The sequence below is a fragment of the Symphalangus syndactylus genome, chromosome 19 (genome assembly GCF_028878055.3).
Source record: "Symphalangus syndactylus isolate Jambi chromosome 19, NHGRI_mSymSyn1-v2.1_pri, whole genome shotgun sequence".
In the NCBI taxonomy this organism is placed as follows: Eukaryota; Metazoa; Chordata; class Mammalia; order Primates; family Hylobatidae; genus Symphalangus; species Symphalangus syndactylus.
Window position 1 is genome coordinate 83901920 of NC_072434.2, and position 24689 is coordinate 83926608.

The 24689-nt window shown below is 38.6% G+C and overlaps 1 protein-coding gene across 4 annotated transcripts in view; it reads left to right on the forward strand.

Moving 5' to 3' along the window:
- The window catches only part of CHRM3 (cholinergic receptor muscarinic 3), a 530923-nt gene that overhangs the window by 97769 nt on the left and 408465 nt on the right, over nt 1-24689 (forward strand). For 2 of the 4 annotated variants that reach the window (XM_055233474.2, XM_055233476.2), the window contains exon 2: nt 9793-9891. The exons of the other annotated variants lie outside the window; for them this stretch is intronic. The gene's annotated coding sequence lies outside the window, so the exon portion shown is untranslated. The remainder of the gene's footprint in view (nt 1-9792; nt 9892-24689) is intronic. 4 annotated transcript variants of the gene reach the window in all.

The following is a 24689-nucleotide window of genomic DNA, read 5'->3' on the forward strand; positions in this document are numbered from 1 at the left end:
CTCCTCCTGCACTAGAAAGCCACTGTGCTATTTGCTTCTGATCTCACAATCTAGTTAGTAAAAGACACTATTTGAATCAAATGGATCTCTTTAGAGTTGATTTTTGGTTTGGGTTCATCACCATCTGAAATAAATATTAATGGGAAAAGGGATAATTTGAGGACACTAGTTTAAAATAGCCTAATTAACAGACTTGATAAAGTGTTTGAAAAAATTACTTCACATTCTTTCTACATTTTCTGCATTCTAATTATTCTAACCTTCATTGTACAGGAAGATATTAACGATTTACTAAGATGAGGTTCAGAAATGTTGTCCCAGTAGAAGACTGTTAAGAAGCTCTCATTGTCATAAGCTCTCACTGGAATTCCAAACAGCTCTTCTGTAGCTTCTGTAAAATTAGCTAATCATGCTGTTCTTGGATTCCCAGGTTTGGTTCTCCATTTCCTGTGTACGGTCCTGGAAGAGGCTGTTCACCATTGGACTTCCCTATAAGATTGAGCTCAAGGAGCCTCAGATGATTGTCCCTCCAAAGAGTGGGTTTGCAGGAGCAACTAGAAGTAGTTTGCCCTTCTTCTGCAAGGCTTTTTCAACTGTGAAATCATTTTGACAAGATGCTTTGTCATATGCTTGACATCTTTTTTCTTTTTTAATGAGGAAGTGACTGAGAGATAATTTAATCTGAAATGCTGCCACCTACGTAGCTAGAGATTAATTGGATACTGTCTGCAAAGTTATTTGAGCAGCTCAGAGACAGAGTCTAAGTCAACAGAAAGTGGTGTTAATAAAGTAGAGAGAAATTATGACTCTTCCCCGTCTACTTAACCAGGTTGTTGGCAAACCGCTCCTCTTTCTGAGTATCCTTAAATAGGCTAAAATGATAATTTGGTATTGCAGTAAGTGTGGATTATACACAACTAGGATATTGTTGTCTCCTTCTAGCACGGTTATGAATTTGGCTACCTTTCTCTTGGAAGCTTATTTTGTACAGGAAGGAAAACAGTAATTTAACCACAATGGACTTTGTTGAAAAACATAATGCTATTAACGAAGTAAGTGTTTAGTCTTTTCAGCTTTGAAATTTTTCCTCAAGATCTCCAAAAGATCTTTATTTTAAAATGTTTCTGGATGTATTCGTTCTTTCTTGTGTTGCTATAATGGAATACCTGAGACTGAGTAATTTATAAAGAAAAGAGGTTTAATCGTTCACGGTTGTGCAGGCTGTACAAGCACGGCACCACCATCTGCTCAGCTTCTGGTGAGGGCCTGAGAAAGCTCACAATCACGATGGAAGGTGAAGCGGGAGCAGGCATATCACTTGGTGAGAGGAAGAGCAAGAGAGAGAGGAGGTGCCATACTCTTTTAAACAACCAGGTATCCCATGAACTAACTGAACGAGAATTCACTCGTCACCAAGGGGATGGTGATAAGCCATTCATGAGGGAACTGCCCCCATGATAAAGTACCTCCCACCAGGCCCCACCTCCAACATCAGAAATTATGTTGGAACATGAGATTTGGAGAAAAAAATATCCAAACCACATCACCAGGATGTAACTCCAACAGTGTAGAACACTGTTATTAGAATGGAAGAAACAGCTAGGTGTGGTGGTGTGTGACTGTTGTCCCAGCTACTCAGGAGGTAAAGGTGGGAGGATCACTTGAGCCCTGGAGTTTGAGGCTGCAGTGAGCTATGATGGCACCACTGCACTCCAGTCTGGGCAACAGAGCAAATCCTGTCTCTAAAAATTATTTTTGAAAAATAAAGTGAAACATGGGAACAGGTCAGTGGTGGGCATTGTGTAGGAGCACTCATATCCCACACTGACATATGTCAGAACCAGTGGCACAGAGTACACACCATGTACATCTTCTATCCTTGGGCAGCTGTGCTCTGAGGAAGCAAGGGGAAAGTTGAAAGAGATCTTATAACAAAGTCTTCTGTAACATAAAACCTTCTCATATAACAGGAAATATTATAAGTAAACTCCAGTTCATACATTTTTATAAGCCTATACTTTCACCAGTCTAAATTTGTTGGATGGAGGAAGACAGGACATCCCTATATTTATGGAGATCTTGAAGTTAAGTTGATTTTTGCTGAACATTTATTTATTATGATCTTGGTGAGGGAACAGAAACTATTTCTCTACTAAGGAAAAATACAAATTCCAGCTCAATGATAAATTGTAAATGACACTTGGCTTCAGTGTTGGGAAGGCATCAGGGGACAGTGGGGGCTGGGGCACACTGGGAATCCAGCCATCCCAAAGGGGGGACCCTACCTAGCTCATGATTGTCACCATCACACATGAACAGGGTACAATGTTGGCACAATCTCATTATTATTATTATTATTATTATTATTATTATTATTATTATTATTGAGACAGGGTCTTTCTCTGTTACCCAGGTTGGAGTACAGTGGTGCAATCATGACTCACTGCAGCCTCAACTTTCTGGGCTCAAGCAATCCTCCCAAGTAGCTGGGGCCACAGGCACATACCACCACCTGGCTAATTTTTAAAATGTTTGTAGAGATGAGGGTTTCACTATATTGGTCAGGCTAGTCTTAAACTCCAGGCCTTAAGCATTCCTCCTTGGCCTTTCAAAGTGGTGGGATTACAGGCGTGAGCCACCACACCTGGCTCCCTATTATTTTAAGAGAAGGCAAAAGGTTTTCACTTGAAATGTCCTGATCTTAAAGATTGCCTCCCCAAAACATGTTATGTCACCTGTAAAATTTCCTTACTTAGATTTTTGCCTTGAACCCTCTCTAGTTCTGTATTTGCCACTGCGTGATGTAAATTTTCAGTGAGCTCTTTTGCTGTCTCCTAGAACTTGATCTCCACAATGCTAAACTGAGTACCTTGTCAACACTAGAAGATTGCTCTTCCCCTAATGTTTTCTGTCAGTCGGTGATCTACCATACTCCTTGTAATGTTATTTTCAAATTATTTAGTATTGGTAGGTACCGTCTGTATTATTTCTTTATAATTGTCTCAAAATTAGTTTTCCCTTTCTGTCTCCACCAAGCACTTACCTAGGGGTACTCTCATTAACTTACTCCTGAACTAATGCAATAGCTCTGCTGTTTTTATTCATTGCAGGAGAGAAATTTGGTGTGCTCACTGTAGGCTGGACACCTTACACAATGCTTGGGAAACAAAACTGTAAGCCACGTCCCCACACATGGGTTCCTATCTTGCTGTTTCTCTTTCCAAATGCTTGAACATCAGGTTTGTCATTCTCAGTTTCTATGTTGATCATGCCCTCTAGCAATATCTATAAATCTCTCTTGCTATCAGATGTAACCTAAACTGTTTAGCCTAGTGTTCAAGGATTTACTCTGGCTGTGGTCTGTCCTTTGCTTCGGTCTTCATTTATCATAGTGCCTTCTGGGGATAAGGGGATCATTCTGAATTAGCTCTCAACTTTACCGCCACAAACCCCATCCAGTGTCAGTCCCTTTTACTTTCAGCCATCATCCCTTGATCCCTGCCCATACACACAAGAACAATAGAAAATGTTGAGTTCTTTTCTGTCTATGGGAACTTGATCATGACACAATTTAGAACCAGAATTGGCAAACTTTATTCAAAGAACCAAACAGTAAATATTTCAGGTTCTGCAGGCCATATGACCTCTCTTGCAACTACTCACCTCTGTGGTTGTAATGTGAAAGTAGCCAAACCAGGTAAATGAAAGAGTGTGATTGTGTTCCAATAAAACTTTATTTACAAAACAGGTGGCTCATAGGCTGTAGTTTACCAACTCCTGATTTAGAATATCTTCCCCTACCTCTGTGTTCCTGAACTTTCTGCTCTCTGATGCTTCCTCATCACCATCACCAGAAACTTTGTTTCTGATTACCTGTGGCACTGCCCTCTACTGCTGTGTATGGTAATGGAAAGGTTACCTTCTTAAAGGTGACAATTTCCTGGATGATGGGGCCAAATGTTATTCATCTTTATATCCTTGTATTCAGTAATATTGATTGAATGAAAATATGAAGAACCATTTGCTCTATGTCGCTGAATTTCCTAGATTTTGACATTTATTGCAATTCCAATTTCTAGATAGAACTTACTGAGAGAAGCAATAAAAGCTGATGCAGAACATATTAAATTCTTGTTATATTTATGCTATTCTTTCTTCCACTCACATATGAAAGTTGATATAGAAAAGTATAGCCAAAATAGGCAGAATTTTGTGAAGTCAGTAGATTCAAATAGATGGAGGAAAAGTCCCTTAAGACATTAAAGTAAAACAAGCCAAAGCTATTTTTAGGATTTTTGTGCATGATAGGTACATTGAAACCTCTAATAAAAATATTACTCATTTTTCAAATTCAGTATAATACTATCATTATTTTCAGATGATATAGTCTTCAGTAAACCAGAAAACCCCTTGAAAATAAATGAAAAACAGAGCAGAATTTAGTGCATGGTCTAGTTTAAAAAATTGTTGTTCAGAATTTAGTAGTTTTAAGGTACACAGGAAATCAACACTTAGATTTTGGGAGAAAAGCCTCCATGTACAATAGCAACAAAATGTATAGAATACCTAGGTATAAGTTCAGTCAGAAACACCTAAGGCCAACAACAAAACAAACACTTCAGACTTCACTGTGAGATTAAAAAAATAGCTGAATCTTTGGCAATACAATGGCAAGTTTTTAGATAGGGAGATTTGGTATTGTGAAAATGTCAATTCTTTATGACTACATTGCAATTCCAATCAAGATAACAATAAAAGTTTGAAGTGCTTACAAGGATAATAAGAAAATGAATCCAAGATAGTATCATTTTTTTCAATCATATCAAATGTATAAATCTTCATGTATAAGGGAAAAATTGTATTGCTTTTTATACAAAAAAAGCTGTGCTACTAAAAACACAAAGTCAAATGACAAAAATATGCTTGGATAATATTTGCAAAAAAAAAAAACCACAAAGACAAAAAAAGGAAAAATATCCTTAAAAGAGAGATAAATACAAACTACCCAATAGAAAATTAGGCAATAAACAGTTCACATTTAAAGGAATAGTTAGTAATCATGTAAAACTCAACCACATGACTCAATAAAGACATGAATATTAAAATAAGACACACTGATTGGCAAAGATCAACAAGTTTGTTAATGCCCAGTATACTAAGGGTGTTGGTAAATGGGTCCTCTCATAGTCTCTTTGTGAGAGTGTAAATTGGTGCAAACTCATGGGTAGGCATACCTACCAACATACTAACATGCAAAATGCCACACATACCAACATACTAACATGCAAAATACCAACATACATACATGCTTAAAAGTATTTATGAAATGTACATAACCTTCAACTCCTCCTAAAAGTCAAATTCCCCTCCTGGAATGATTTTTTCCTACTTATGTATTAGCAGAGGTACAGAAGGTATTATTACAGTGGACACAACCAGAATGTTCATTAATAGAGGACCAACTAAATTATAGTAAATCTCTATTGTGGAATTAAAGCAATTAAAAAGCAATTAGATGGACCAGGCGCAGGTGGCTCAGGCCTGTAATCCCAGTGCTTTGGGAAGCCGAGGCGGGCAGATATCAGGTCAGGATATCAAGACCATCCTGGCTAACAAAGTGAAACCCCATCTCTACTAAAAATACAAAAAATTAGCCGGGTGTGGTGGTAGGCGCCTGTAGTCTCAGCTACTTGAGAGGCTGAGGCAGGAGAATGGTGTGAACCTGGGAAGCAGAGCTTGCAGTGAGCCGAGATCGCGCCACTGCACTCCAGCCTGGGTGACAGAGCAAGACTCCTTCTCAAAAAAAAAAAAAAAAAAAAGGGAATTAGATGGTTTTGTAGATGTTGATACAGGTATAAGACAATCTTCACAATGTAAAGTGAAGAAAGTACAGCATATACTGTACTTAAGTTACAATTTCCCCTGTATAAATTGTTAGGCATTTTGTTTGCATAAAATTCCGTAAGAATTGTTAAGAAACTAATGTCAGTAGTTACTTCTAGAAAATAGGTTAGGAGAACGTTTGGGAAGGTTTGAAATTTATACCCGTCTATATGTTTTCAGCTATATTTATAGGCTATTTTGTAATAAAAATCTGGTTACAAATAAGGATTTTCAAACTTCTCCTCGATCTTCTGCAGCTAGAGAAAGGCAGCATAAAAATCGCAAGTCTTTCTTTTTGTGTAAGAAAATATTTGTGGGCCGGGCGCGGTGGCTCACGCCTGTAATCTCAGCAGTTTGGGAGGCCAAGGCAGGCAGATCATGAGGTCAGGAGTTCGAGACCAGCCTGACCAACATAGTGAACCCCTGTCTCTACTAAAAATATAAAAATTAGCTGGGCGTGGGGACACGTGCCTGTAATCCCAGCTACTCAGGAGGCTAAGGCAGGAGAATCACTTGAACCTGGAAGGCGGAGGTTACAAGTGAGCTGAGATCACGCCATTGCACTCCAGCCTGGGCAACAGAGCGAGACTCTGTCTCAAAAAAAAAAAAAAAAAATTGGGAGTCAGTTAGGAACAACTTCATTTCTCATTCTTGGTATCACTTACATAACTGTAATGAATGTCATTTAACCCTTTACGCATTTTCAACAAGGTTTCAATACCTATCTTGTGGAAGGCACGAGTTAGGTAGAGGAACAGGATAGCTTTTGCCTTCAGTGAGCTGATCATCTATTTATATCAGTCATAGATGATTAGTTAGTGATACTTTATGTTTTTTGCTATTTTGGGGGGCTTTAAGAATATCTTGGGGACATATATGGCCATTATTACCAAAAATAACTTGCAATTAGGCCATTTACTTTATTGTTCCATTTTCTTAAATTCAAGGAACTAGTGTACGATATATTCATGTTCTGATGCATGTATCCAGAACTTATGAAAATGTTTTGTTGATAAGTGGTGGTGGATTGTTCTGGCTTTGTTTCTGGATAGGTATATGGACAGTTCTCATGGGAAGAAGGAGGAAAAAATAATCTGTTCTGACCTCTTCCTATGCAGTAGAGGGTAATGCTAAAGAAAGCAGATTTTAACAATAGACTGCCTGGATTCAGGTCCTGGCTCTTCCCCTTCTCACTGTGGGAACTTCAACAAGTTATCTAGCCTCTCTGCAAATATGAAAATAATTGTATCATAGGGTAGTTTGGGGACTTAAGGACATAAACAAATGTTGCATACTATTTAGTACGAGTACATAGTAAGTGCTCAATAATGTTAGCTAAAAGTAGTATTTCTTTTGCTGCTTCATCAGTTCCTGATTGGTTGTGACTTCAAAGTTGGCAGTTCTGGTTTTCATTTGTATGACTTCAGGAGTAAACGAATGTCTTCTGTACATGTGGCAGTTGTGTATATGTTAAGCACTGCTGAAGAGTGCTCTTTGGCTGAAAGATCTAATTGTATTACAATGTTTCTAAATTTATTTATGAAATAAGTGAAAGGAGCAAACAAAGGTCAAGTCTCAGTGGAAGAGACGACCTTGGGATCCTCCTTCTCTGTAATGGTCTGTTCACTGGTCTGTCTCCACTAGAAGTAGAGGCTGCTCAGAAATAAGGGCTGTTACACTTGCAGTATCAAGCACAAGACCTAATGATTAGTAAATATCTCTTGAATTGAATATGTTCTGTTTCTTTTTTAGTATTATTATTATTACTATTTATTTTTTGAGATGAGGTCTTACTCTGTCTTCCAGTCAGTAGCGCAATCATAGCTCATTGCAGTCTGGAACTACTGGCCTCAAGCAATCCTTTGGCCTCAGCTACCTGGGTAGCTGGGACCCCAGGCATGTACCATCAAGCTCAGCTAATTTTGTATTTATTATTTATTTATTTTATATTTATTTGAGACAGGGTCTCACTCTGTCACCCAGGCTGGAGTGCAGTGGTGCCATCACAGTTCGCTGCAGCCTCATTCTTCTGGGGCTGACTTCCACTTCAGCCTCCCAAGTAGCTGGGACTACAGATGTGCACCACCATTCTGGGCTAATTATTGTATTTTTTGTTGACACGGGGTTTTTCCATGTTGCCCAGGCTGGTCTCAAACTCCTGGGCTCAAGTGATTTCTCCCCTAGGCCTCCCAAGGTGCTGGGATTACAGGCATGAGCTGTGGCACCTGACCCATTATTATTGTTTTTAATTCACACATCGTAGTTATACATATTAATGGGTTACAGCGTGATATTTCCATACATTTATACAATGTGTAATGCCCACATCCATCCATCCACATTAGCATTTCCATCACATCAGACATTATCATGTCTTTGTGTTGAGAACATTCCAGATCTGCTCTACTAGCTACGTAAAAATATACAATAAATTGTTTTATTATAGTCAACCTATAGTGCTGTAGAACACTAGAACTTATTCTTCCTATCTAGCTGCACTTTTATATCTATTAACCAACCTCTGGCTATCTTCCCACCCACTACCCCTCTCAGCCTTCAGTAACCACTGTTCTATTCTGTAGTTCTAAGAGATTAACTTTATTAGCTCCCACATATGAACGAGAGCATGTGGCATTTATGTCTCTGTGCTTGGCTTATTTTACTTAACATAATCTTCTCCAAGCTCCATGTTGCCATGAATGATAGAATTTTATTCCTTTTCATGGCTAGATAGTATTCCATTTTATATATATATATATATATACACCACATTTTCTGTAGCCCTTCACGCACTATTAGACAATTACGTTGATTCTATATCTTGGCTATTGTGAATATTGCCACAATAAGCATAGGAGGGCAGATGTCTCTTGGACGTACTGACTTCATTTCCTCTGGATATGTAGCCCATAGTGGGATTGCTGGGTCATATGGTAGTTCTACTTTAGTTTTTTTGAGAAAACTCCATGCTGTTTTTCGCAACGGCTATAATAATTTACATTCCAATCAACAGTGCTGTTTCTATTGGTTTTTAAACTCAATCTTACTCTTTGCCTTCTAAACCCTTCTGGGTTGTTTTGAAAGCCACGTGCAGGGGAGCTCAAAGTAGTTATTGTGAAGCAAGTACAACGTCACTATTAGTTAACACTCACATCCTATGTGCCAGACACTAATCCCAGTGTATGATGTATATTAATTTATGTAATTCACAGGTTGGCCGTATGAGGTAAAATGTGTAATGATCCATTTTGGCCATGGGGAAACTGGCTCTCAAAGATAGTAAGATGTCAAATAACTTGTGGAAGCACACACATATAGCTAGTAAGTACAGAACAAAAACATGAGCCCTGGCTATGTATGTGTTTCTAGCCATCCAGCAATATTGCTCTTTACTTCCAAAAAGTCAGCAGATACCTACCTACCTACCTAGAGAGCTCTGTCTTTCCTCATGAACTTCTTGCTCTTCTCCTTTGAAAACTTTTCCCACATGCTCTGTTATGACCCCATTCTTCCCATAGTAGGTAGATTTTGTACTATATTAAACTCAACTTCTGGTACCTTTGAAGTATCTTTATTATACCTATGCTTCATTGCTCACAGAGAGCCTTCATGGCAAAGGAAACATTTTAGATTCCATGCAAAAGTGTGCTTTATCTCAATAGGATTTACCCACTGAACTAAATACTGGTCCTCCTTCCTCCTAGTGGATATGGCAGGAATCAGAGGAAAATGTGTTTTCCCTATTCCTGATTTCCTGGGAGAGACTTTTGCTCAAACGCTCCTGGCCTTACTGTAGTCTCTCACTATTCCCACACACTCAGCTGAGGACTAACTCAGCTGATAAGAAATGTGAGCAGAATAACCTTGCTTATGCTTTGCTTAGGAACCGTCTTTTTTCTCTGTCTGCAGAAAGAAGGACTTTGCTGCTTTGGGCCGGGCTCTGAACTTAGGTGTAAACCATTGCCCTGGCAGAGGGAACCTGCTCAGTCCATTGCTTCCTGCAACAAGGTAAGTGAAATCAATCTCCATCTACCCATTCTCCAGGCCAATTTTCATCAGTACTCAGAGTGATCAAGGCTTTCATAGGCTGATTCTTTTGTCTTACTCTTCATTTGTCCAAAATTCATCTGAGAAGACTAAAACTTCAGTATTATACTGTTTAAGAAATGTAATAATCCTGAGAGCTTAGCATTGCAAGTTCCTCCGTTTACAGGTGAAGTAACTGAGATTCAAAAACATCAATAAACTTGCACAGCTTAAGACTGTAGCTGAACTGAAGTTAGGCCACAGATTTAGTATTTTTCCAGTAAGGGAAAGATTTTTACAAGGAAAAAACTGATATTAAAAGCAAAATGCTCTGAGGAATTGTTTCTTTTTTTTTTTTTTTTTTTTTTTTTTGAGACGGAGTCTCGCTCTGTCACCCAGGCTGGAGTGCAGTGGCGCAGTCTCGGCTCACTGCAAGCTCCGCCTCCCGGGTTCACGCCATTCTCCTGCCTCAGCCTCTCCGAGTAGCTGGGACTACAGGCGCCCGCCACCACGCCCGGCTAATTTTTTTTGTATTTTTTTAGTAGAGACGGGGTTTCACTGTGGTCTCGATCTCCTGACCTCGTGATCTGCCCGCCTCGGCCTCCCAAAGTGCTGGGATTACAAGCGTGAGCCACCGCGCCCGGCCTTGTTTCTTTTAATATGATTAAATACTAGAAATATATAATTGGTGAAGTTATTCATTGCTGATATATTAGTACCTTTCATGTAGATTCACACAGGTTGACCAATAACTGTTCGCAGGCAGGTCTCCAGGATCTATCTGGAAGATCCTAGGTTCCTATTCGAAGAACTGTGTGTTTTGTTGCTAAACTAGACACAGTAGACCAGGCTTCACTTGGCAGGTTGCCACTTTTTATCAAAACCCTATCAGATGAATTTTTCTAAAAAATTATACATCCTTTACTAAAAATATCTTTGCCAAATTAATCTGTGGGAAGATGTTCTTATCACATATTTATAAGATGAACATTTATTTACATTGATTCTTGAAAACTTTTTAAAAATAATAGTATTAAAACATATTGCATAGGCTGCCAAGCACACAATAGGGATCTCAAAAGCAGTAAGGCTGATAAAAGCAAGAGTTTTATATTTAATTAGTAGGCTCTGACTGAGCAGAAAATTAAAATCCCCTACTTGGAACTACATATAAGGAAGAATGAAAATTCAGACCCTAGGCATTATTGATGCTCAGTTGAAGGCAGCTTGTCAAAGCAGTGCTTTTTATTAATGCCCAATAGTTCTTAAATACAAACTGTATACAAATGATAAAACTATACTCCTGCGCAGTTGAACCTGATGCAGGAAAGGCAGGTCTCAAAATTGGGGCTTAGCCCAGGAGGGTTCTTGGCTTTACACAGGAAAGAATTCACAAGGAAAGAATTCAAGGGTGAGCCAGTAATATGAGACAGCAATCTTTTATTGAACATTACTACTCCTTGCAGAGCAGGGCTAACTCACAGGCAATGTGCCCAGATTTGGTAATGTATGGGCTCTTGGCAGCTGTATTTATACTTACTTATATTTGCTTTTAATTACATGTAAATTAGGAGGCAGGTTTAATTCAAATTGAGGGATGCATTATTTAGAACTTTCTAGGAAAGAAGCGGAAACTTCTGGGTCATGGCTATGGAATGGGGTGATAACTTCCTGGTTGTTGCTATGGCATTTGTAAACTGCCATGATGCTGGTGGGTATGTCTTATGCTAAAGAGCAATGAGAGCAGCTAGAGATGGCTTTCATTGCCATCTGTTGGTTCCTGCCAATTTGATTTCTTCACCTCATTTCCTAGGGACCAAATCCTGTTTTGGTCAGCAGGGTTGTGACCAAAAAACAAATCCTACCAGTCTCCTACCTCAAATCCACACTATGCGCACTTGAGTAGACAACTTAATATTGAATATATGTGCGAAGATACATACATAAAAAACACCTAAACAACTTACCAAAAATGTGTATATAGTTCAGACTTCTTTTTTTTTACACATGGCTTGCTTTTATCTTTTATTTATTTTTTATGTTCCAGAATACATGTGCAGGATGTGCAGGTCTATTGCATAGTTGAATACATGCCCTGGTGGTTTGCTGCACCTATCAACCCATCATCTAGGTATTAAGCCCAGCATGCATTAGTTCTTTTCCCTAATGCTCTCCCCAACCCAGCCTTCCCCGATAGGCCCCAGTGTGTGATGTTCCCCTCCCCGTGTCCATGTGTTCTCATTGTTCAGCTCCCACTTACAAGTGAGAACATGTAGTGTTTGGTTTTCTGTTCCTGCATTAGTTTGCTGAGGATAATGGCTTCCAGCTTCATCCATGTCCCTGAAAAGGACATGACCTCATTCCTTTTTATGGCTGCATAGTATTCCATGGTGTATATACTTCATCTCTTTCTCCTTCTAGAGAATCATTCTTCCATAAGAAAAAAAATGATATATTTGTCCTGGTTCCTTTGGGTCTTCCTTTCCAGTCATCCTTGTATTGAAGAATTCTTTAACATTTTTCAGCACTCCGTTGTATATTTTTGACTGTACTAAGACAGTCCCTTCCTCATATCCCAGCTTTTATTCCAATGGAAAACGAAATTCTTGAACTCTATGCTTACAATTTTTCAAAATTCACGTATTAGGTACAGGGTTCAAGTATTTGGTTGCTTCAAATATTGTAATTGTTTCCATCAGTTGTGAAACCCACAAAAAGGAGGGTCACACCAATATCCTTAGATTGAGGTCATTGAAATCCATGTAGGTGTTTGGGTCTTCCCCACATTAAAGCACCAACTGTTAGGCAAAAAGCCAATGTCAAAAGAGCAGGCCAGCACGTGGACCTCTTGCTTTATCTATCTTCCCTCTAATTAGCTTTCCTTTTAGCCTACAGTCCTTCCCTCCACTCCTTCAAGTGCAAATTCAGCTACCTCTTCTTTGAGCCACTCTTTCAGTTCAAGCCCTAAAATGCTTCTGTTTACTTCTCCTGACCTATACTGCAGTGGGATTTATGCTCTCTGAGGTTACAGTGGAATTGAGATTGGGTGTGGCTTAAGCACAGATAGTTCACATTTGAGAGCCAGCCTTCCTCTCTTTGAACAGGGTCCTGCTCCTCACCAGCTGTGAGATCTCACCCTAGTTACTTAAACAGTCAGCTTTGCTTTCCTCTTATAGAATGGGGATGGTAGTAACAATTGCTATTGTGAGGAAGAAATCATCAAATCCCTATAAAGTTACCAGCGTTTAGTAAGCACTCAATAGATGTTAGTTATTATTACTGTTATTGTTCATTCCTCCACATGCCATCTTGATTTTCTCTATTCTATTCAAAGGCAAGCATACTCTCTTCTAGAATTCATTTCATATTTCCTTCTCCCTACTTTTAGCAGCCTATAAAGTAACTAGAATTACAAGGGCAAAGGGGTAGAAAGCATACCTACTATCACTGGGAGGCCAGAGGGACCAGGAATTCTGTAGCAACTTCTCTGTTCCTGGTATCTAAAGTTTAAGTTTGTGCTATGTTGAAACCTAAGGACAGTCAGTCTCTTTCATTGGTTTATCTAAAATAATACTTTTACTACTGCTTATTGGCTGATGTCTCTCTATTTATTTTTTTCTTGAACATATAGATGCAGAAATGATTGAGGGGGCAAACCAGATGAAAATGGCATAATGGTATCATCTGAGTATAGTCTGGCAGGAACTGGCCACTGGATGGATATTATGAACCCCATTTTACATGCAAAAAATCAAGAGTTGGAGAGGCTAAACCAATTGCCTCTGTAAAATTCCACTCCTATACTTGCCAGTTTTATGAGTTTATTTAATCTCTCTAATCCCAAGTTTCCTCATTTGTTAAATATATGTAATACCTATCTTGCAGATTATTTTAGACTGAAGAAGATAATTGTGCAATAACTGGTATAATATCTATCATCTACCTATTTATACAGGAAATATCTAGTGTATGCTAGTAATTCTAGTGTGTGTGTGTGTGTGTGTGTGTGTGTAATTATATATATTATATGGTTGTATCTCCAATGACAACCTTTGTCTCATTCATCTCCAGATTATACCAGGAACTAATCTTAGGCAATTTCTTGTACTGATATCTTGTACTTCTCCAACATGGATGATATATTTTGAACATAACTTTATACAAGTTTAATGTGTATTCCATATGTATACAGTCTGAAGGTTTTTAAAAAGAATTTTGTTGTTTTTAACTTTCTGCAGTCAGGATCCTGTTTGGTTGCATCTATGATGTTCTCTGCTGAGGAGAGCTGCTACCAAATGCATTTCCCTACCTCAACAATTGCCTTTGGAAGTCTCACTTTCCCAGCCAGTCCCTTATGTGTATATGCATACATAGACGCTAAACTAGACCTCTTATACTTATAGTAAGAAGCATTTTAGGTTGGATGCATGGTAAATTAACTAGACAGACCCAGAAAATACAGTTGCATTGATATTCCCAAGTAGGATCTATTGAAAACAGTAACCAGAACTATGTTTCTGGAGAGTAAATTTAGAGAGACATGTTATTTTAAGGAATGCCAAAGAGGTACAGCATTTTTGGAAGATCGTTGCTGGTAGATGGTAAAGATCAGCATGGCTTTTCTTTTTATCATTTGGGTTAGGCATCCCACATCCTGATTTTGAAATTACTCTTCATTTTATTCAGTGCTCTTCAGAGACTGTAAAAAGATTGATTAATATTCATTCAAGCTTAATTGGCTTTGGAAAGAAAAAGTAAATAAGTACATTAGTAAGCAATTTTTCATGAAGAGTAATAATGGCAGAGGGTGATGGGGCAGCACAGCGCCAGAGATTGGGGGTCACTGAGCCCTATACCACACTGAGGTTGTAGGTTTCATGTCTCTCTTTGTGCTTCTTTCATGTTCTCACTCTTTTGCTGGCTCATGAGCAACCTATTTCCCCAGTATGTTACTTGGATGAAGTAGAAGTAGATCATACTATCTGTTCCAAGGTCTTCCTTTCCTTATCTGCAAGTTACTCTCTTGAAAGAATAACGAAAGGTTGAGAGATCTGTACTCACTTTTTATGCTTTCTTTTCTTTCCCACCTCCTCTCTATTTCACAGAGGTGATAAAAGAGAGGTAAAATGAAGTATAAAGTCAGGGCAGACTAACAGTGGTGAAACCAGGTAAGGAATGAGGCCATTGCCAATACCTTGAGAAGATCAGAAGGAGAAACTGAGTATGAGTGACGTGAAAATTATTTAAAACAATTAAGACAGTACAGGCAACAACAAATCCTAGTGGACATGGCTAGGGGGCAGGGATCTGCCATGTCGCTCATTAGATCTCCAGGGGGAAAGTTATACAGTGTCTCAGGATATGAACCAGGGCACCTGGGCAGCAAGAGAACAATTATGAAACCTGAGCAAATCAGCAGCTATTTATTAACCAATATAAACCCTTAAAATAATAATAACAATAACTTACTAACAATAATTTACCAGTTGGTATGGCTAGACCCATGTATGACAACTGAATGTCAGCCCTAGAGCTGCAAATGGAGCCACACTGAGGTCCTAGTAGTGGGAACTGGCAGTCAAAGACAGATATTGAGCATTACCAATTTTAGGAATTATATATTTGCTTTATTCAACTTTTTGTTAATCCTATATAAGTACATATCAAGGCATTTTCCTGGTGGAACTATAACAAAATCTTGCAAGTTTGTTACTGTGAATAATAATTCAATATGTAAAGATGTCTGTGATTGAGAGGTTTTAAAATACCTACCATATTGAATATGAATGTTACTCACGTGCACTCTTGGGTGTTATGATCACTGTATTTATTTTTAAAGTACCTAGTAATTGCAAAAATAGCTTGCAAAGATGGTTTATTTCATAAAAAGTAAATTCGATTTCAATAAAATTAAATTTCTGGATAATGAACCCTACATCTTTTTGCGTGTGTGTAATCTAAGTGTTCTAAAGGGCAGTTGGATCTACAGAAGACCACAACTTTGCTTTATTAATAAGCAAAATAGGGAAACATAAACCGTAAGTATAGACTTTCTGAGAGCTTAGCAGAAAACTCCCTCTCTTACTGATTAATAAATTGTTCATCAATGCTGTGATAGACATTACTTTAATATCATGAACTGGAATGTAGGTGTCTGGCAAAGCCTGATAGACTTTTGTGTGTAAATGAATTTTTAAGACTTTTGTTTAAAATGTATCGTTTCTCCCTTATTCTTTTATGGAACAGTTAGCTAATAAAACTTTAATAAATGAGTACTAGATTCTGGGCATTTGCAAGTTACTATGCAGTTATACATCTGACCTACTTTGTTTGATCTTCACCTCCTTTATAGTATGCTATAACTGTTTTATTTAGCATGCTTCCTTTTTATTTAGTGTGCTTCCTTATATGTAGGTCCTCCTTTCCTAGTAAATTAAAGACATTTGCAGTCAGGAACCTTAATTTTTATAATCTTGTTAGTGTTGAGCAATGTGGAAGATGCTTGAGAACTGTTTGAATTGAATTTCATTCAAGGCTGGTATCTTTCAGCTTTGAAAGGTAGAAGTGCATATTGGTAAGTTACTAGAAATAAAGGGTAAATTTCTTCAACTTGATACGTTATTTCTGATGGTTTCATGATTTAGAAGGGATTTGGCTTCTGGATTTAGGAGATCATTCGGTGCTATTTCATGCCATTAAGGAGGTACAGAGAAAGGAATGTTATTCAGCCTGGGAGAATATTTCCAACAGGAGGGTCAGAACTGGCCTTTCACAGGAGACAGTATTTGAAAATAGGTGTAAAAAAATATTTCAGGCAGAGGAAGGAGCTATTTATGACCTTATTAATTCAGTAAGCACATATCGAACACTTACTGTATGTTAGGCAAAGAAAAGACTGTTGAGATAAGCAAGGATACAAGAAGTAGTTTTAAATAGCTTGGAGGTTGGGGTTAAACTTGGAAAGGTTGACTGGCGCTTGATTGTTCAAGGCCCAGTAAAAGATTATATTTTCTAATATTTTCTAAAGAGAGATTCAACAATGTTTCTCATCCCATGTGCTCTTCTTGAACTTGGTGCCACCACCACAACCATCAGGAGGTAGAAAGCTGCAAAAAGATCTTCACTTAGGCACATTGTCATCAGGTTATCCAAAGTTAAGACGAAGGAAAGTATGTTAAGAGCTGTGAAATAGAAGCACCAGGTAACCTATAAAGGAAAGTAAAGGAAAACCTATCAGATTAACAGCAGATTTATCAGCAGAAACCCTACAAGCTAGAAGGGATTGGGGCCCTATCTTCAGCCTCCTCAAACAAAACAATTATCAGCCAAGAATTTTGTATCCAGCAAAACTAATCATCATATATGAAGGAAAGATACAGTCTTTTTCAGACAAACCAGTGCTGAGAGAATTTGCGACTATCAAGCCACCACTACAAGAACTGCTAAAAGGAGCTCTAAATCTTGAAACAAATCCTGGAAACATATCAAAACAGAACCTCTTTAAAGCATAAATGGCTATGGGTTTGTCATAGATAGCTTTTATTATTTTGAGAAATGTCCCATCAATACCTAATTTATTGAGAGTTTTTAGCATGAAGGGTTGTTGAATTTTGTCAAAGGCCTTTTCTGCGACACGTATGTTTATTGCGGCACTATTCACAACAGCAAAAACTTGGAACCAACCCAAATGTCCAACAATGATAGACTGGATTAAGAAAATGTGGCACATATACACCATGGAATTCTATGCAGCCATAAAAAGGATGAGTTCATGTCCTTTGCAGGGACATGGATGAAGCTGGAAATCATCATTCTCAGCAAACTAACACAGGAGCAGAAAACCAAACACTGCATGTTCTCACTCATAGGTGGAATTGAACAATGAGAAGACTTGGACACAGGAAGGGGAACATCACATACCAGGGGAACATCACATACCAGGGCCTGTTATGGGGTGCAGGGAGCGGGGAGGGATAGCATTAGGAGATATACCTAATGTTAAATGACGAGTTAATGGGTGCAGCACACCAACATGGCACATGTATACATGTGTAACAAACCTGTACGTTATGCACATGTAACCTAAAACTTAAAGTATAATTTAAAAAAATAAAGTAATTAAATCCCGAAAAAAAAGCATAAATGACACAGAACCTATAAAACAAAAATACATGTTAAAAAGAAAAAAACCACAAACAACAACAACAACAACAAAGTACACAGACAACAAAAAGCATGATGAATGCAATAGTACATCACATTTCAGTACTAACCTTGAATGTACGTGGCCTAAATGCTTCACTTAAAAGATACAGAAACACAGAATGGACAAGAACTCACCAACCATCTGCTGCCTTTAGGAGATTCACCTAACATATAAGGACTAGCAGAAACTTAAAGTAAAAGGGTGGAAAAGGCATTTCATGCAAATGGACACGAAAAGCGGGCAGGGGTAGCTATTCTTATTTCAGACAAAACAAATGTTAAAGTAACAGCAGTTAAAAGAGACAAAGAGGTACATTATATAATGGTAAAAGACCTTGTGCAACAGGCAAATATCACCATCCTAAATATATGTGCACCTAACACTGGAGCTCTCAAATTTATAAAAGAATTACTAATAGACTTAAGAAATGAAATACACAGCAACACAGTAATAGTGGGGAAGTTCAATACTCCACTGACAGCCCTAGACAGGTCATTAAGACAGAAAGTCAACAAAGAAACGATGAATTTAAACTATAGCTTGGAACAAATGGACTTAACAGATATATACAGAACATTTTATCCAACAACCGCAGAATACACATCCTATTCAACAGCACATGGAACTTTCCTAAAGATAGACCATATGATAGGCTATAAAACTAGCCTCAATAAATCTAAGAAAATTGAAATTATATCAAGCACTCTCTCAGACCACAGTGGAATAAAACTGGAAATCAACTCCAAAAGGAACTTTCAAAACAATGCAAATATATGGAAATTAACCTGCTCCTGAATGAGCATTGGATCAAAACCAAAATCAAGATGGAAATTAAAAAATTCTTTGAACTTGGCTGGGCGTGGTGGCTCACGCCTGTAATCTCAGCACTTTGGGAGGCTGAGGTGGGCAGATCACGAGGTCAGGAGACCAAGACCATTCTGGCTAACACGGTGAAACCCTGTCTCTACTAAAAAATACAAAAAAATTTAGCTGGGTGTGGTGGTGGGCGCCTGTAGTCCCAGCTACTCAGGAGGCTGAGGCAGAATGGTGTGAAACCAGGAGGTGGAGCTTGCAGTGAGCTGAGATCGCGCCACTGCACTCCAGCCTGGGCGACAGAGCAAGACTCTGTCTCAAAAAAAAATATTAGTTGAACTGAACGACAGTAATGACACAACCTATCAAAACCTCTGGGATACAGTAAAGGTGGTGCTAAGAGGAAAGTTCACAACCCTAAATGCTTACTTCAGAAAGACTGACAGAGCATGAACTGACATTCTAAGGACACAGCTCAGATAACTATAGTAACAAGAACAAACCAAACCAGCAGAAGAAAGGAAATAACCAAGATCAGAGCAGAACTAAATGAAATTGAAACAAGCAAACAAGAAAAATACAAAAGATACATGAAACAAAATGCTGATTCTTTGAAAAGATAAATAAAATTGACAGACCATTATCAAGATTAACCAAGAAAAGAAGACAGAAAATCAAAATAACTTTAAGAAATGAAATGGGAAATATTACAACTGACACCACAGAAATACAAAAGATCAATCAAGGCTACTATGAACACCTTTATGCACATAAACAAGAAAACCTAGAGGAGATGGATAAATTCCTGGAAAAATACAACCCTCCTAGCTTAATTCAGGAAGAATTAGATACTCTAAACAGACCAATAACAAGCAGTGAGATTGAAATGTTAATTTAAAAATTACCAACAAAAAAAAAAACTCCAGGACCAGATGGATTCACTGCAGAATTCTACCACACATTCAAAGAAGAATTGGTACCAATCCTTTTGACACTGTTCCACAAGACAGAGAAGGAAGGAACCCTCCCTAATTCATTCTATGAAGCCAGTATCACCCTAATACCAAAACCAAGAAAGGACATAACCAAAAAAGAAAACTACAGACCAATATCCTTGATGAATGTAGATGCTAAAATCCTTAACAAAATACTAGCTAACCAAATCCAATAGCATATCTAAAAGATAATCCACCATAATCAAGTGGGTTTAACATACACAAGTCAGTAAATGTGATACACCACATAAACAGAATTAAAAACAAAAATCACATGATCATCTCAATAGTTGCAGAAAAAGCATTTGACAAAATCCAGAATCCCTTTATGATTAAAACTCTCAGCAAAATCAGCATACAAGGGATATACCTCAATGTAATAAAAGCCATCTATGACAAACCCACAGCCAACATAATACTGAATGGGAAACAGTTGAAAGCATTCCCTCTGAAAACTGGAACAAGACAAGGATGCCCACTCTCACCACTCCTCTTCAACATAGTACTGGAAGTCCTAGCCAGAGCAATCAGACAAGAAAAAGAAATAAAGGGCATCCAAAATGGTAAAGAGGAAGTCAAACTGTCACTGTTTGTTGATGATATGACCGTTTACCTTGAAAACCCTAAAGACTCCTCCAGAAAGATCCTAGAACCGATAAAAGAACTTGGCAAAGTTTCTGAATAAAAGATTAATGTACACAAATCAGTAATTTTTCTATACATCAACAGCGACCAAGCAGAGAGTCAAATCAAGAACTCAATCCCTTTTACAATAGCTGCAAAAAAATAAAATCAAATACTTAGGAATATACCTAACCATGGAGGTGAAAGACCTCTACAAGGAAAACTACAAAACACTGCTGAAAGAAATCATAGATGACATAAATGGAAACACATCTCATGCTCATGGATGGCTGGAATCAATATTGTGAAAGCGACCATACTGCCAAAAGCAGTCTACAAGTTCAATGCAATCCCCATCGAAATACCACCATCATTCTTCACAGAATTAGAAAAAAAAATTCTAAAAATAATATGAAACAAAACAAAACAAAATGAAACAAAAGGCCTGCATAGCCAAAGCAATACTAAGCAAAAAGAACAAATCTGGAGACATCACACTACCTGATTTGAAACTATACTATAAAGCCATAGTCACCAAAACAGCATCGTACTGGTATAAAAATAGGCACATAGACCAAAGGAACAGAATAGAGAACCCAGAAATGAACCCAAACACTTACAGCCAACTGATCTTTGACAAAGCAAACAAAAACATAAATTGGGGAAAGGACACCCTTTTCAACAAATGCTGCTGGGATAATTGGCTAGCCACATGTAGGAGAATGAAACTGGATCCTCATCTCTCACCTTATAAAAAAATCAACTCAAAATGGATTAAGTACTTAAATCTAATACCTGAAACTATCAAAGATCTAGAAGATAACATTAGAAAAATCCTTCTAGACATTGGCTTAGGCAAGGATTTTATGGCCAAGAATCCAAAAGCTAATTCAATAAAAACAAAAAATATTTGGGACTTAATTAAACTAAAGAGCTTTTGCACAGCAAAAGCTTTGTCACCAGAGTAAATAGACAATCCACAGTGTGGGAGAAAATCTTTGTAATCTATACATCTGACAAAGGACTAATATCCAGAATCTACAACAAACTCAAACAAATCAGTAAGAAAAAAACAAACAAACAATCCCATAAAAAAGGGGATAAGCAATTATCAAAACAAGATATACAGATGACCAACAAACATATGAAAAATACTCAATGTCACTAATGATCAAGGAACCGCAAATCAAAACCACAATGTGATACCACCTTACTCCTGCAAGAATGGCCATAATCAAAAAATCAAAAAACAGTAGATGTTGGCATGGATGTGGTGAACAGGGAACACTTCTACACTGCTGGTGGGAATGTAAACTAGTACAACCACTATGGAAAACAGTGTGGAGATTCCTTAAAGAACTACAAGTAGAACTCTCATTTGATCCAGCAATGCCACTAGTGGGTAACTATCCAGAGAAAAAGAAGTCATAATATGAAAGAGATACTTGCACACACGTTTATAGCAGCACAATTTGCAACTGCAAAATTGTGGGACCAACCCAAATGCCCATCAATCAATGAGTGTATAAAGAAACTATGGTATATTTATATGATGCAATACTACTCAGCCATAAAAAGGAATGAATTAACAGCATTTGCAGCGACCTGGATGAGATTAGAGACTATTATTCTAAGTGAAGTAACTCAGGAATGGAAAACCAAACATCATATGTTCTCACTCATGTAGGAGCTAAGCTATGAGGCTGCAAAGGCATAAGAATGATACAATGGACTTTGGGGACTTGGGGGGAAGGGTAGGAAGGGAGCAAGGGATAAAAGACTACAAATATGGTGCAGTGTATACTGTTCGGGTGATGGGTACACCAAAATCTCAGAAATCACCACTAAAGAACTTACTCATGTAACCAAATACCACCTGTACCTCAATAACTTATGGAAAAACCATTAACAGTTTAATAAGAACTAAAAACCTAACTCTTTATCAGTTCTGTATTTTGAGAAAATTACTGATTTCTTTGCCTTTGTTTCTTCAGCTTTAAAATTAGGGCTCATATAAGTACTTGCCTCTTAGAGCTGTGAGAACTGAGTGGAATTAAGGTGTAAAGGGATGCTTGAGACATATTGTTCGGTAACTGTTTGCTGGGATGAGGATGATAATGATGATGATGATGATGATGATGATTGATTGATATGGTTTGGCTTTGTCCCCACCCAGATCTCATCTTGAATTCCCACATGTTGTGAGGGGGACCTGGCGGGAGGTAATTGAATCACTGGGGCAGGTCCTTCCCATGCTGTTCTTGTGATAGTGAATAAGTCTCATCAGATCTGATGGTTACATAAAAACAGAAGTTTCCCTGCACAAGCCCTCTTCTCTTGTCTGCTGCCATATGAGACATGCCTTTCACCTTCTGCCATGATTGTGATTCCTTTTCCACCAACATGGAACCGTAAGTCCAATAAACCTCTTTCTTTTGTAAATGGCCCAGTCTCGGATGTGTCTTTATCAACTGCATCAAAATGGACCAATACAGTAAATTGGTACCAGTAGAGTGGGGCACTGCTGTAGATACTCAAAAATATGGAAGTTACTTTGGAACTGGGTAACAGGCAGATGTTGTAAGAGTTTGGAGGGCTCAGAAGAAGACAGGAAAATGTGGGAAAGTTTGGAACTTCCTAGAGACTTGTTGAATGGCTTTCCCCAAAATGTTGATAGCAGTATAGACAACAAGGTCCAGGCTGAGGTGGTCTCAGATGGAGATGAGGAACTTCTTGGGAACTAGGGCAAAGGTGACTCTTGTTATGTTTTGGCAAAGAGATTGGCGGCATTTTTCCCCATCCTAGAGATTTGTGGAACTTTGAACTTGAGAGGTATGTAAGGTATCTGGTGGAAGACATTTATAAGCAGCAAAGAATTCAAGATGTGACTTGGGTGCTGTTAAAGGCATTAAGTTTTATAAAAGAAACAGAGCATAAAAGTTTGGAAAATCTGCAGCCTGACAATGAGATAGAAAAAAAATCCCATTTTCTGAGGAAAAATTCAAGCCAGCTCCAGAAATTTGCATAAGTAATGAGGAGTCCAATGTTAATCCTCAAGATGATGGGGAAAATGTCTCCAGGGCATGTCAGAGGTCTTTACAGCAGGCCCTCCCATCACAAGCCCAGAGGCATAGGAGGAAAAGATGGTTTCATGGGCTGGGCCTGCTCTGTGCAGCCTAGGGACTTGGTACCCTGTGTTCTAGCCACTCCAGCCATGGCTAAAAGAGCCAAGGTGCAGCTCAGGCTGTTGTTTTAGAGGGTAGAAGCCCTAAGTCTTGACAGCTTCCATGTGGTGTTGAGCCTGTGTGTGCATGGAAGTCAATAATGGAGGTTTGGGAACTTCTGCCTAGAGTTCAGAGAATGTATGGAAATGCCTGGATGCCCAGGCAGAAGTTTACTGCAGGGGTGGTGCCCTCATGGACAACTTCTGCTAGGGCAGTGCAGAAGTGAAATATGGGGTCAGAGCCCCCACACAGAGTCCCTACTGGGGCACTGCCTAATGGAGCTGTGAGAAGAGGGCCATCGTCCTCCAGAACCCAGAGTGGTAGAACTACAGACAACTTGCCCCAAGCACCTACGAAAGCCGCAGACACTCAACGCCAGCCCATGAAAGCAGACAGGAGGGGGCTGTACCTTGCAAAGACACAGGGGCAGAGCTGCCCAAGACCATGGGAACCCACCTCTTGCATCAGCATGACCCGGATGTGAGACATGGAGTCAAAGGAGGTCATTTTGGAGTTTTAAGATTAGACTGCCCTGTTGGATTTTGGACTTGCTTGGGGCCTGTACCCCCTTTGTTTTGGCCAGTTTCTCCCATTTGGAATGGTTGTATTTACCCAATGCCTGTGTCTCCATTGTTTCTAGGAAGTAAATAACTTCCTTTTGATTTTACAGTCTCATAAGCAGAAGGGACTTGCCTTGTTTTTGATGGGACATTGGACTGTGGACTTTTGAGTTAATGATGAAATGAGTTAAGACTTTGGGGGACTGTTCAGAAGGGATGATTGGTTTCAAAATGTGAGGACATGAGATTTGTGAAGGGCCAGGTGTGGAATGATATGGTTTGGCTATGCCCCTACCCAAATCTCATCTTGAATTCCCACGTGTTGTGGGAGGGAGGGACACAGTGGGAGGTAATTGAA